Source organism: Heloderma suspectum, chromosome 6 (genome assembly GCF_057233095.1).
Source record: "Heloderma suspectum isolate Gila_16-S chromosome 6, 16-S_ref, whole genome shotgun sequence".
Lineage (NCBI taxonomy): Eukaryota > Metazoa > Chordata > Lepidosauria > Squamata > Helodermatidae > Heloderma > Heloderma suspectum.
In genome coordinates this window covers 26841395-26853799 of record NC_139463.1, presented here as the reverse complement: position 1 = coordinate 26853799, position 12405 = coordinate 26841395, and the positions used below count along the sequence as shown (strand labels likewise).

The following is a 12405-nucleotide window of genomic DNA, read 5'->3' as shown; positions in this document are numbered from 1 at the left end:
GAGGTATTTGTCAGGAAAGGAGCTGGTCACCATCTTTGGTGTCCCTCATCTCACTGGAATGAGCAGTAGCCATTCGTTGAGGGGGTTTGATCCAAGACCTAAACACAACATTGGTCTTCTCAGGAAAAAAAATCCAATCCAAAACAAAGACCAATACAACTCAGAGCAATACATACCCAATACATTTACTGTCGCCACTCAACACTTGTCAATCCAAAAGTGAAAACACACAATGCATTTACTACATCAGAATTCATCAATACACAAGTGCAAATACACAACACATGTATCACTGAACACAAAAGCAACATTAGGACAAAGAAGAGATGCCCCATCACTTTTTTTGGAATGCAGTCATTCACCTGAGGAGTGTTTTTGTTCTGTAGTTTGCTAATGAATAGGTGAAATAGCCTGCTCTAAATAAACTCGCCAAAAGTGATGTTTAAAAACAGAAGCGAAACTGGAGGGTCACAGCATTGTCTAAAAAACCTGTAAACAACTGTGAGTAGGGAATGACAAACACAAAATAAATGCCTCACATAGAAAAGCTTGAAGACTCAGCAAAATTTTACTGATATTCCATAGTAACTGGAGTGGGAGACATGAGTTTCTATTGTGTTTTTTCATGTATGGATGGATGTATTCCGATAAGTAAATGCACTGTGTATTTTCACTCTTGTATCGACATATGTTCCTATAGTGGAGAAAGAAAGCGTTTTGTGTATGTATCTTGGCTCTTTCTTTTGGGTTGAATTGATTTTGACCCAAGAAAACAATTCACTAGACGTAGAGAATCTCTCCTCACCTTTGGTGGCACATGTAGCTCCCTTTGTGAAATGTGATACGATGGATGGTAAAAAAAGTGGGAAGGTAAAAATGAGAATGGTAAAACAGAGAGAGAGAGAGATGGTAAAAAACATCTATATCTGTTATAAACATCTGTTGTTTAACATCTATATGAAGCCGCTGGGACTGGTCATTAGGGGATTTGGAGCTAAATGCCATCAGTATGCTGATGACACGCAGCTCTATCTCCCTGTGACATCTGAATCAGGAGAGGCTGTGCAAGTCCTGAATCAGTGCCTAGACTCAGTAAGGGTCTGGATGAGGGCCAATAAACTCAAGCTGAATCCTGGCAAGACAGAAGCCCTGTGGGTGAGTGGTTCCCGGGTCCGGGAGATAGGCTCACTGCCTGTTCTGGGTGGGGTTGCACTCCCTCTGAAAGATCAGGTCCGTAGTCTGGGGGTACTCCTAGATCCATCATTGTCGCTGGAGGCCCTAGTGGTCACGGCAGCTCAGAGTGCCTTTTACCAGCTTTGGCTGGTTCGCCAGCTATGGCCTCTCCTGGATAGGGATAGCTTGACCACGAAGGTACAGGCATTAGTAACCTCAAGACTGGATTACTGCAATGTGGGGCTGCTCTTAAGGCTGGTCCGGAAGTTGGAGCTAGTGCAGAATGCAGCAGCTCGGCTATCGTCGGGAGCTGCCCCTTTTCAGCGTGTAACTCCTTTGCTGAGGGAACTGCACTGGCTGCCTATTCGCTACCGGGCCAGGTTTAAGGTATTAGTACTAGTGTACAAAGCCCTAAACAACTTGGGACCAGGATACCTGAGAGAGCACCTCCTTCCCTACCAACCTGCCCGGTCACTGAGGTCATCAGAGGGCATGTTCCTGGTGGTTCTACATGGACCTATGGCCCGGTTGGAGTCCACCAGGAGAAGAGCCTTTAGTGTGGTGGCCCCCTTCCTATGGAATTCCCTGCCTTCAGAGGTCAGGCAGGCGCCAACATTGTGTTCTTTCCGGCACCTCCTGAAGACGTTGTTCTTTCAAGAGGCCTTCCTTGCATGCCCAGCCATGGGTTGTTGAATTCCACTTTGTTGGGATTTGTCTTTTTAAAAAATGTTTTAACTTTTTTAACTCTTTTAACCATTGTTTTATTCTTATGTTGTTCACCACTCCGAAATCTTCTGATGAGGAGCGGTATATAAATATTGTAAATAAATTAATAATAATAATAATAATAATAATAAATAAAAAACATAATTAAAATCTTTTAAAAAAATTTATATCAAGATCAACCCATCCAAAGATCAACCCATGTCAGAACTCCACTGTACCTCTACATTTTTTTTTTCCTGCCACAGTACAAATGGCAGTTTTGCAGAGGTTAGGAAGAAGGATTTATTAGGACATTTAAGTCTTGCCTTTCTAATTAAAATGCACAAGGTGGCTTACAACAATAAATTCATAAAAGCGACAATACCACAATAAAACCAAAATAGAACAAGAATAAGTAAGTGCTCAGTGAAGGATGTTTAATAACCAGCACACCAGAAACAGACATTTCGGGTGCAGTCCTATGCATGTTTAGACAGAAAATGTCCTAAACTCCCAGCATGTCCCAGCCAGCATGCTTGGCAGGGGCATGCTGGGAGTTGTATGACTTTTTTTCCCTATCTAACCATGTAGGAGATTGCATGCTTAAGCTATTGTTGTTAACTAAAATCTCCAGGAAATATGACCATCTCAGCCTGGCCCCCAAATGGCCATCCTGTGAAAGATGGAGAAATTGGGCAGGTGCAGGGCTCCTGCCTCACATCTCTTGCCTCAGGTGGTTTGGCCCTGCAAGCAGGCAATCCAGCATGACGAACAAAGGTCAGAGAGGTAAGTGAGGAGACAGTACCTGTTCCGATGTGGGAAAGTCCTGTCCTTAGGGCAGGAAGTTCCTTCTCTGTGCTCTGCTCTGGGAATTACAGAACAGTTTAATGCTACTCAGTGACATGTGGCTGTGATTTAGATGCTTGAAGTTAATTCCAATATGAAACCCATAGGTGAGCCTTGTGGCAGGATGCATTGTCTAGAAGCTGTGTGACCTGTGATACTTTAAAGGTTAATTTGAGGCAGCACCAGCTTTTTCAGCCAAGAGCCTCCTCTATCAGATACATGAGAATCTCACAGGCCTCTTGGAGAATGCCTAGTTGTTGTTTTCCATCTCATATTGAAAAGGTGTTCAGGGTTAGAAGCAGCTCTGAGCAAGGAGGAATTCACACAACCATTTGGCTTTCAAACCATGTAGACTCTTGGTTGGGGAGGGGACAAATGTTCCTGCATGGGCTGGTTGGTTGCAGACCAGATGTGCAACTCTCCTTCACACTTCAGTGGTGCAAGAGCTCACTACGAAGACCCAACGACTGAGTGTTTTCATTAATTGGGTTTGACCAAGAAGCCTGATCCTTCACCTCACCTAGAGGTCACTCTTCCCTCATCCCTGTTGCTTTTTCGACCACCACCACTCCCCAGCCTCTGCTATTCATTGCGAACAGCCTGTCAACCAAACTGCAAGGATCTTGTGTCCCATTTTACAGACATTAATGATTTCAGCATCATGGCTCTTGTGCTCAAATGGCTGCATCTTGCACACTTGAAACTCACATTAATGCTGACTGCATCCAAAGTTCTTTTTGCCAACGTGAACCCAATGTAATGGGTTGGAATGTAAAGAAAGGTTAATCAGAAACCTCACCCTGAATATCTTTAAGGCTCCTCCTTTGATTACTTCACCGTTCATTCATCTCCCCAAGACCTGAATAATACTTCCTGATATAGCACAGAATACTGCCAAGTTGAGGCTGATTTAATACGTATTTGGCCAGCATCATGACTTGACTTTTTAAAAAAGCACAGAATTGATGCATGTGCCCCAGCACATTTCAGATTTTTGAGGTTTGAATTGGAATACAATTACTTCCCGGACAGAAAATTTGCCCTTAACCTCTGGGCTCCTTCAGGTGAGATATTATTATAAGTCTGAAGCAAGGAGGAGGGGCGCCCTCAATAAGAACCACCAAATGAATCAACAGACCCACAATTCTAGCAAAAAGCAGATGAAACCCTGGATAAGAACATGTTTTATATACTAAAAATGTAGGTTCCGGTATACTAAACTAAATTTGCTCCGGCAAGTGAAAGCACAAGGTCTCAAGCTGACATAGCACCATTCATGCCTTGAAAGTACAACCAGGTGTGTTAACATCCAGTACAATTAAATGCAAGAAACTCTATGTAACAAGGATAGATAGAACATAGACACAGCAATGCTGAGAATACAGAGTCTCAAATGATAAGCAATTAGCTATCTTCAGGAATGTGAAATGGTGTAACATCTACCATACAGAAATGAGTACAGTTCAAAAATGTGTCATGTTAACAAATAATAATAATGATAGTAAACATAAGTCATTTACGTCTACCTCACAAGTATAATTACAATTCAAAAATGTCTGTTGATAATGGTTTGTTGTTGTTGTTCAGTCGTTAAGTCGTGTCCGACTCTTCGTGACCCCATGGACTATAGCACGCCAGGCCTTCCTGTCCTCCACTCTCTCCTGGAGTGTGCTCAAGTTCATATATGTTAACCATTATTGTTAACAACAATGGTTAACAATAAATAAATACACTCATACAAGAATGGATTCAGTTCATAAATATCACTTTTGAACAAATGATAATAGTGAGCAATAGCAAGTTATCTGACAACAACTCTGGAATTTAATACCATTTCTATGCTTCATCAAAAGAATGAAACTATTTTTATGTGTAATCAATATATAGCCAGGCTGTATTCCTCTGAAACAACATGCCCAATTCTGAAGAAACAAGACAGGGAGGCAAAGATAACTCTCACAAGAGCCTAAGCCATTATTATTATTAAATTTACTTCTCCTTAGATTGTTACGTATGAACTTGGAAAGGATTTTTTGAGACAATTGATTGGAATGCTTCAGTGACCATTTGTCAGACTCTGAGGGCTTCACCACACCAGGCCTTTTATCCTGCAGCTTACCGGGGCTTCTGCTTCTGGATTCTTTGTGGGATTAAGCTCAGCTCCTTACACAGGCTGACACCTGCTGTTTGTCTTTCTTGGCAAGTTCTCAGCAAGTTCTATATGTTTCATTTTACAGCCCCTAGATGGCACTGCTGTTATAGCACCATTACAGAAGTACACGGCAAGTAAAGCGCTTTGTAAGTACTTCTTAGAGAAAAAACGGACTTTCCCCGCACTTTACAATGGCAGGATAAAGGTAATAAACTGCAAGAGGGGCCCTGGAGGTTGACAATGTCATGTAAACTTCTGTGAGTAAACAATCTTGATTGCACGATATAAGCCCTGTGTTGAGCAGCCCTGTGAAAACGCCACAGAAACAAATACTTATGTTGTGTTAAGATAGCAAAGTAACAAGGCAAATATTTAGAATACATGACTGATTACAGTCACTTGGGGCTTGCTAAATGTTAGCATCCAGAAGTTTTAATTTTACCAAATATATTCCTGGTCAAATCTTGCTCCTAATAGAAGAAAATAAATCTAAGTGTGTGGGAGGTTATATATGGCTTGCACAAGAGGGAAGATCACCAGGTGAATTTATATGTTAAAAATCAAAGTCAGCTGTAGTGATACTAGTATAATAGTTAAGGAGACAAGGTAGCTATTTAGAGTTAAGACCTTGATGGTATATATAAATTAGAGTCAATTGATATGAGGGACACATGTTGATATCATGGGTGGAAAGAATGTGAAGAATTCAATTAAAGAAAAACAGACAGATCTAACTTGTCATTTAAGCCCACCAGAGCCATGGATTTTAGTTTATGTATCCAGAAGGCTTCCCTCTTGGCCAATGCCTCAGTCAACACAATGCACATAAAAGGGATCTGACAAATATGTTCGAAAGCAAAACATTTAAATGAATCAGGTAGATGATGTTGTTGCTTGAAATGCATAGTCACTGAACCTTCCACACTCTGTGTGTGTATCTTGCTTTTGTGCTCTGTGATTCTTAGCCTGTGTGGTCTGGAGGTTTGTCCCACATATAACTTAGGACAAGGACACCTGAGAACATAAATGACATGATCCAAACTGCAGTTAGTAAATTATCTTTAGAGTATATTTCCACAGCATTAAAAAGGACTCCTTGATCTGTAGGGATTGCAGACAGCACATACAGCGTCCACACTTGTAATGGCCAATGACGTTATGCGCACAGGGAGTGCTGTGTGACAGATCTGTATGAACCAATGTGTCACAAAAATTGAAGGTCTTGCAATATCACACATGTGGAAAGCTCCTGCAGCCTGGTACATTCTGGACCAAATGCCAGTGTTTGTAGATGATGTGTTAGATTCTCTGAGAAAGAAGGTTAAATTATAGAGACTAAAAGAACCTGTTGGTCCTTGCTCTAGCATGGGGCTCAAACAGAGACTATCTGCTAATTTTGTTCACTCTAGATCTGGACAAATGTGATGACACATCTCGGAAAACCCCTGTCTATGAGTTCCCCTGAATGTTGTATAAATGATTGAACGCACTGTTCTTTTCAAATGTAAAAATTGACCATAAGGAAGATTGGTTTTCAAATACCTAGAATGGTTGCTAGAAAAATGTAAAATAGAATTTTTATCCGTGGGTTTCACAAACCCTCTTATGCAGGTATTATCATTATTGACATAAACCATAACATCCAGAAAAGGAATTTATAGACAATTCAAACAGCAAGTGAATTTGATATTCACATCAATGCAATTACTCCAACGGGGAAAAAATTGTTAACATCAGCAATTTGCATGAACACAACAAAAATGTCATCAATTTTAAACTTAATGTACTTCTTGTACATATTGATGGATGCCTTCAGAATAATGGCATTTTCTAATGCTGACATAAAAAGATTAGCAATAACAGGGGCAGCTGGGCTACCCATGGCCACCCCTTGATCTGTAGAAAAAAAAACTGAGTATCAAATAAAAAAAAAAAATCCAAAATGACATCAAGTAAATCCATAAGAAAATGGGAGGGAGGATTGTCTGCAGGGTGGGAACTCAGTACATCTTGTGGTGCAGTTAGCAGGGTAGTGAGACATTTTTCATTGGGGGTGCAGAGACAAACATTGGGGGAAGCAGGAGGGTTCGTCACCACAAAGGAGGTTTCTGGAAAACCTTTTTGATAAATAATGATGTCACAAATAAACCGCAATGCATATGTTTTAATTAGGAATTATGACTTGTGGAGTTTTCAGGAAAGAAAATCCATTTAAAATACAATCTATTCCATATACAAAATAGTTGTATAAACAAAATGTCAGTGACTCTTGGCTTATGATTGTTGTTGTTGTTGTTGTTTGTTATTATTATTTATATCACACTTCCCATGTGAAAGCTGCTTTACATCTCCCCCACCCATAGTATTGGTAACATGAACTCGAACTGCAAAACTGACACACCCTGATAAGGAGAAAGTTCCACAGCCAGAGCAACCAGTTATTATCTGCAGAAACAACCTGTAGTTTCTATCTTCTTCCATTAAGGGTGCAATCCTATACAGGTTTACACAGAAAAAAATGTCCTACAGCTCCCAGCATGCCACTGGAAGTTGTAGGCCTTTTTTCTGTCTAAACATTGCACCCTGATTCTGTTTTACTCCATCTAGTCCTGTTTTCTGTTGCCACCCATGCAAATGGGTGCACACGCAGCACTCTGCCTCTGTACATGGATTCTACGAGGTGGAATTTGTGAGCACTACACCAGCTGACTGCATTTGCTACTACTAACCCTCGACTGTCTCATAACTGTGAGTCCTCCTCAGTCAACTGCTTCTTGGAACCAAAGAACTGCCCTGGTGCACGCTTTGCCATGCCAGGAAAGCATTTAAGGGTGCAATCCTATGCAAGTTTAGACAGAAAAAAGGCCTACAACTCCCAGCATGCCCCAGCCAGCATACCTGGCTGGGGCATGCTGGGAGTTGTAGGCCCTTTTTCTGTCTAATCTTGCATAGGATTGTATCCTGAAGAGGTTTCACTGTAAAAATCCAGCAGCCTTCCCAGCAGGCTGTGTTGAGAGAGATGAGAGGAAGAGCAAGGCCATTCCACAAGGTGTGCTGAAAGAATTATTTTTTCCCTACCCCCCGCCCCTTGTGTGGCGTGTCTTTTTTAGATTGTAAACCTGTGGTCAGGGACTACCTTGTTTAATTGTAAGCCATCCGGGAGGCTTTTTTGGCCAGCGAGCAGTATGTTTCAAATAAATAAATACTAGCTAAATAGCAGCTGTAAACATCACTTTATACTAGCAAATGCTTGACAGCATGTCACATAGGAACTGTATATCTTTCTGAACTTCCTAGAATTAATTGCACAAGCACGCACTCCCTGTTCTACAGATCCAGCCAATGCTGTTCCTGACTGACTCCATCAGCAAATGTTATGTCACACACTCCATTTTGGTAGCACTTCTGCAGTGGAGGCTGGTGGCTCTGATTTTGGTGGGGCTGTGATTCCATTCTGGCTTTCAGTAGGAACCAGCCAGAACTCTAAAGGAGCTATGCAAGGTTCTGAACCCATTTTGGGGGAAAGATCCAGCACCTTGGATAGCTCCTTTAAAGTTCTGGCTGGTTCTGACTAAAACCCAGAATGGAGCCACCAGCCTCCACTGCACATATGTTTGCATAAGAAAAGATAAATGAGGTGAATTATTTATAATGATAGTTAGCACAATGAGTTGGAGGCCTAAAACTGTTGCGATGGGTCCTCTAGCCATACTACACTATTCGAAACTGTTTTGGAATTGAACCATCTTGAAAGGCTTCTAAAAATTGTAGTTCTGTGAGACTAGGAATGTTCAGCACTAAATCAGCAAGTTCCTGGAATTCTTTCAAACTGGTTCAACTTCAAAACTGTTTCTGAAGAGTGTTGTGTGTCTGGTGGCTAGAGCCTATGGGTGTCTCTACATTAAGCAAAAACCTGCATCCCTACCGGGGCTTTCTGCTTTCTGTTTCTTTGCGGGATTAGGATGGGCTCCTTTACATGGCATGGTTTGATTGAGGGAATGTCTCCCTCCCTCCCTGGCTGTGTGCAAAGGAGCGGGGGAGGGCGTCTTGTTTTCTTCCCTTAACTTGTGCTGCACTGTTTCCTTGCAGCCCCCAGGAAAGCTACAACTTACTTCTGAGTAGATGTAAGATTGTGCTGCAAGCCTGCACTCCTAGGCACACTTACATGGGAGTAAGCCCCACTGAACTCAATGGGATGCTCTGAATCAACAGAGGATTCTGAGCTCAATGAGCTGGGGCAGCGGTCCCAAACCTTTTTGGGACCAGGGACCGGTCCGTGGAAGACAATTTTTCCACGGACTGGGGAGGGGAATAGGACCGGGCCGCAGTAGGGGTGTGGGAACCCCCCTTACCTTGGGTCTGCGGGGGGGGCGATCCGTCCCTCCCCCCCCCCCCCAGGAATCCTTGTCGGCACTGGACTCGCCGCAGAGCTGCCGGCCAGCTCCAACTGGGGGAGGACTTCCAGCCGCTGGGACACAAATTTACATCCCTGTTCTTTGCAGTAATAGGCTATTACTGCAAAGAACAGGGCCGGAGCTGGCTGGCAGTTTTGTGGACTTGCCGCGGAGCGGAGCCAGCCAGGGCCAGCGAGGATTCCGGGGCAGGGGGGAAGGCGGATCACCTCCCCCCCCCGTAGACCCAAGGTAAGGGCAGGTTCCCACACACCTACTGCAGCCCAGTCCCTAACAAGCCACGGTCCAGTACTGGTCTGTGGCCCAGGGGCTGGGGACCCCTGGGCTGGGGGATCAGTTCTGTCTCCCTTTGTTGCAGGGAAGCGTTTTGCTCAAGCATTTACATGGCAGATACATGGTTTGAATCGAGGAAAGTCCTTCCTCGGCAAGTTCATTGCACAAAACCGGCATTACACACTGCCAATATGGCACCATTAACTTCTATTACTAGCTTATCTCCGATCTTTTTGAAAGCAGGATAAAGGGGGAGATGTGCAGGAGACGTCCTGGAGGTTGACAACTTTGTGTAAAGGGCATGCAAACCTCCGCGAATTACCAATCATGAGTGTGCAATAAACCACTCGTGTAGACACACCCTATGTGTCAGCAATAAGTAGCAAAAGAGGAGAACCCCTAGCTGATAAAACCCACAATAAAAAGCCCACTAAAATAATAGCATCACCTCCAAACAAAGGTGATGGGCAGGCAATTACCCAGCCACCTATCAAAATAAGGACTCAATCCTATGCAAGTTTAGACAGAAAAAAAAACCCTACAATTCCCAGTATGCTCCAGCCAGTAGCTGGAGGGTTGCTAAGAGTTCTAGGATATTTTTTTTCTGTCTAAACAGAAAAAAAGGGAAAGGGAAAGAACCAATCCCACAATTAGTGTCAGATGCAGTTAACAGCATCTGGAATTCAGAGGCAACATAGAAAATATCAGCAGACAACAGCCAGGAGCACTGCTTCCAGGAGCTAAACCACAACATCCTATCGAAAGGGGTGGTAATGCAAACTGTAAGAAATTTTAAGGTTATTTAGCTAAAGTCGAGAATGTATCGCAAACGCTGCTATAACAATGCATCCTTTCTATAATTTATTCAAAGTAGATACTTTTAGCAACAAAAAAACCCCAATATATAGAACACACAAATCTCCTGCAGGTACAAGTAACAGAACTAAAGTTCAGCTAAAAGCTTAGGTTCCAGAAAACTAGGAAATGCATTATTGTGAAATATAGCCTTGCATTGTTGTGGGTATACCACTGCTGCTTTCAATGAAACGGTCAAATGTCAATTCAATTTGAATCACCCATTCCTACTACATCAGAATTAAAGTAGACTTACCCAGAAATGTGGTTACAGCAGTATAATACGTCTTTATTAAATTCAAGGCTTGAGTTGCAGGACAGATGATTAAAATATACACTGTGCACCCAGCACTAGCTGTAGTGACCAAAAAGCAGCCATCCCCTTATAAGGACAACATCTTTAAAGAGCTTACAGAGTAAACCTCAAGTGACTTATCTTCATGATCCAACACTCAAAGTTGCAAAACCTGCTGCACCCATAATGCCACTTAGCAATACAGAATAATACTCTCAAAGTGAAGGGTTTGAAACCTCAGAACTTATCACTATAGGATCTGTTTGGGTTTATTCCTCCAGCCTTGCAACCCTGTGTTGCTACAGAATCCCCCTCAAATTAAAACAATTCAAAATACTTACAACCACTTTCATGGCAGAAAAGCACCAGAAAATGGAGAATTATTCTAAAACAGCTATTCTTGTGATTTTTGCAAGTTTACTAAATCACGATGCTGATATTTTTACTCCAAAAAAGGCAGTAAGTGTCTTGCTTTGGCACTGAAAGTTTTGACAGGAATGCAAAACATTTTCAGATTAAAATCCACATTTTTCCTGGGCTTATTGGGTTGTACCTAGCCTAATTTTGGTGTCAGTTAAAGCACAAATTTATAATCTTATTCCCCTTTCTTCTTTTTCTTCACACAAAATAAAGTCACATTTTTTAAACCCATTATCTCTTACCATTATCCCAATAACTGATGGTATTCTTTATGCCACCCCTGTTCTTATACAATTACCTGTTATATCTTTTGGCAGAACAGCGAGAACCTGACAAGGGCTGAGCTGTGTGAAATCCTAGCTGAAGGAGCACACTTTACACTAAATCATACTGGAGACTCTGGGTCAAAGGAATAAGAAAGCTTGCATTTATTGCAGGAAATACATGTTGTATAGGAGAGTCCCCAACTCAAGATGGAGGGAGACCCAAAGAGAAGTTTCCTCTCTAAGACGCAAGAGCAAGAAGAAGAAGAAAGTAGGAAGTGAGGCCAGCAACCCTAAGAGTATCAGTCTAGCGTTAGAAGGAAGGTCAGCACAGATCAGAAGACAGTCTAGGAAGCTTGGAAGTCCTCTATCTATTCCCTTACCATGTTGACACATCATCCTTTCTCCTTTCTTTCTGAAGACAGCTGAGTTGCACCCACACTTCCAATGGTATCTACTATAATATTCAAACCCTTCTTCCTTCTTCACGTTTCCATTCATGTGGCCCCGCAATAAAACTTTTTGTTAAGTGCTTGCATAATTTATTTCAACAGGCTGAAGTGGATTTGACTGGAAGAACAAGCAAGGAGGTTTAGTGAGCTCCCCCAGTTGTGCTACGCACAGTGTGCTGAATGCACAAAGACCTGTGTAGTCTGACATAGTGAGCAAAGTTTAGCTGGCTTTAGCTAACTAAAGTAGGCCTTATTCCCTAGATGGGCCCCTCACTTACTTTTAATTGGTATTTAACAAGATGCTTAATTACCTCACCAGTCTGAGATACGGAGTAGTATCTCATCTCACTCCTATGCTGAGAAGTCCTCCCTTTCTGTCCTTGGAATGTTTAGGTCTCTTCTCATTTCTCTGGGAAGCCAATGAAGTTCTCAAGCAGAGATGTTTTGGGAGAGGTAAGCCCCCTCCTCCTGAGTAGCTGTTGGGAGGGGGGAAAGGTGATTCTTGCCAACTCCTTAGAGAGAGAAGCCTATAAGATCAGGCCCCCAGGCTCTCTATCTT

General features: G+C 42.4%; 1 protein-coding gene across 1 annotated transcript in view; it reads right to left on the bottom strand.

Moving 5' to 3' along the window:
• The window catches only part of LOC146340585 (uncharacterized), a 37517-nt gene extending 26757 nt beyond the window's left edge, over positions 1-10760 (bottom strand). Inside the window, exon 1 of the mRNA XM_084803887.1 lies at positions 10673-10760. The gene's annotated coding sequence lies outside the window, so the exon portion shown is untranslated. The remainder of the gene's footprint in view (positions 1-10672) is intronic.
• Between the last annotated feature and the right edge of the window lie 1645 nt (positions 10761-12405).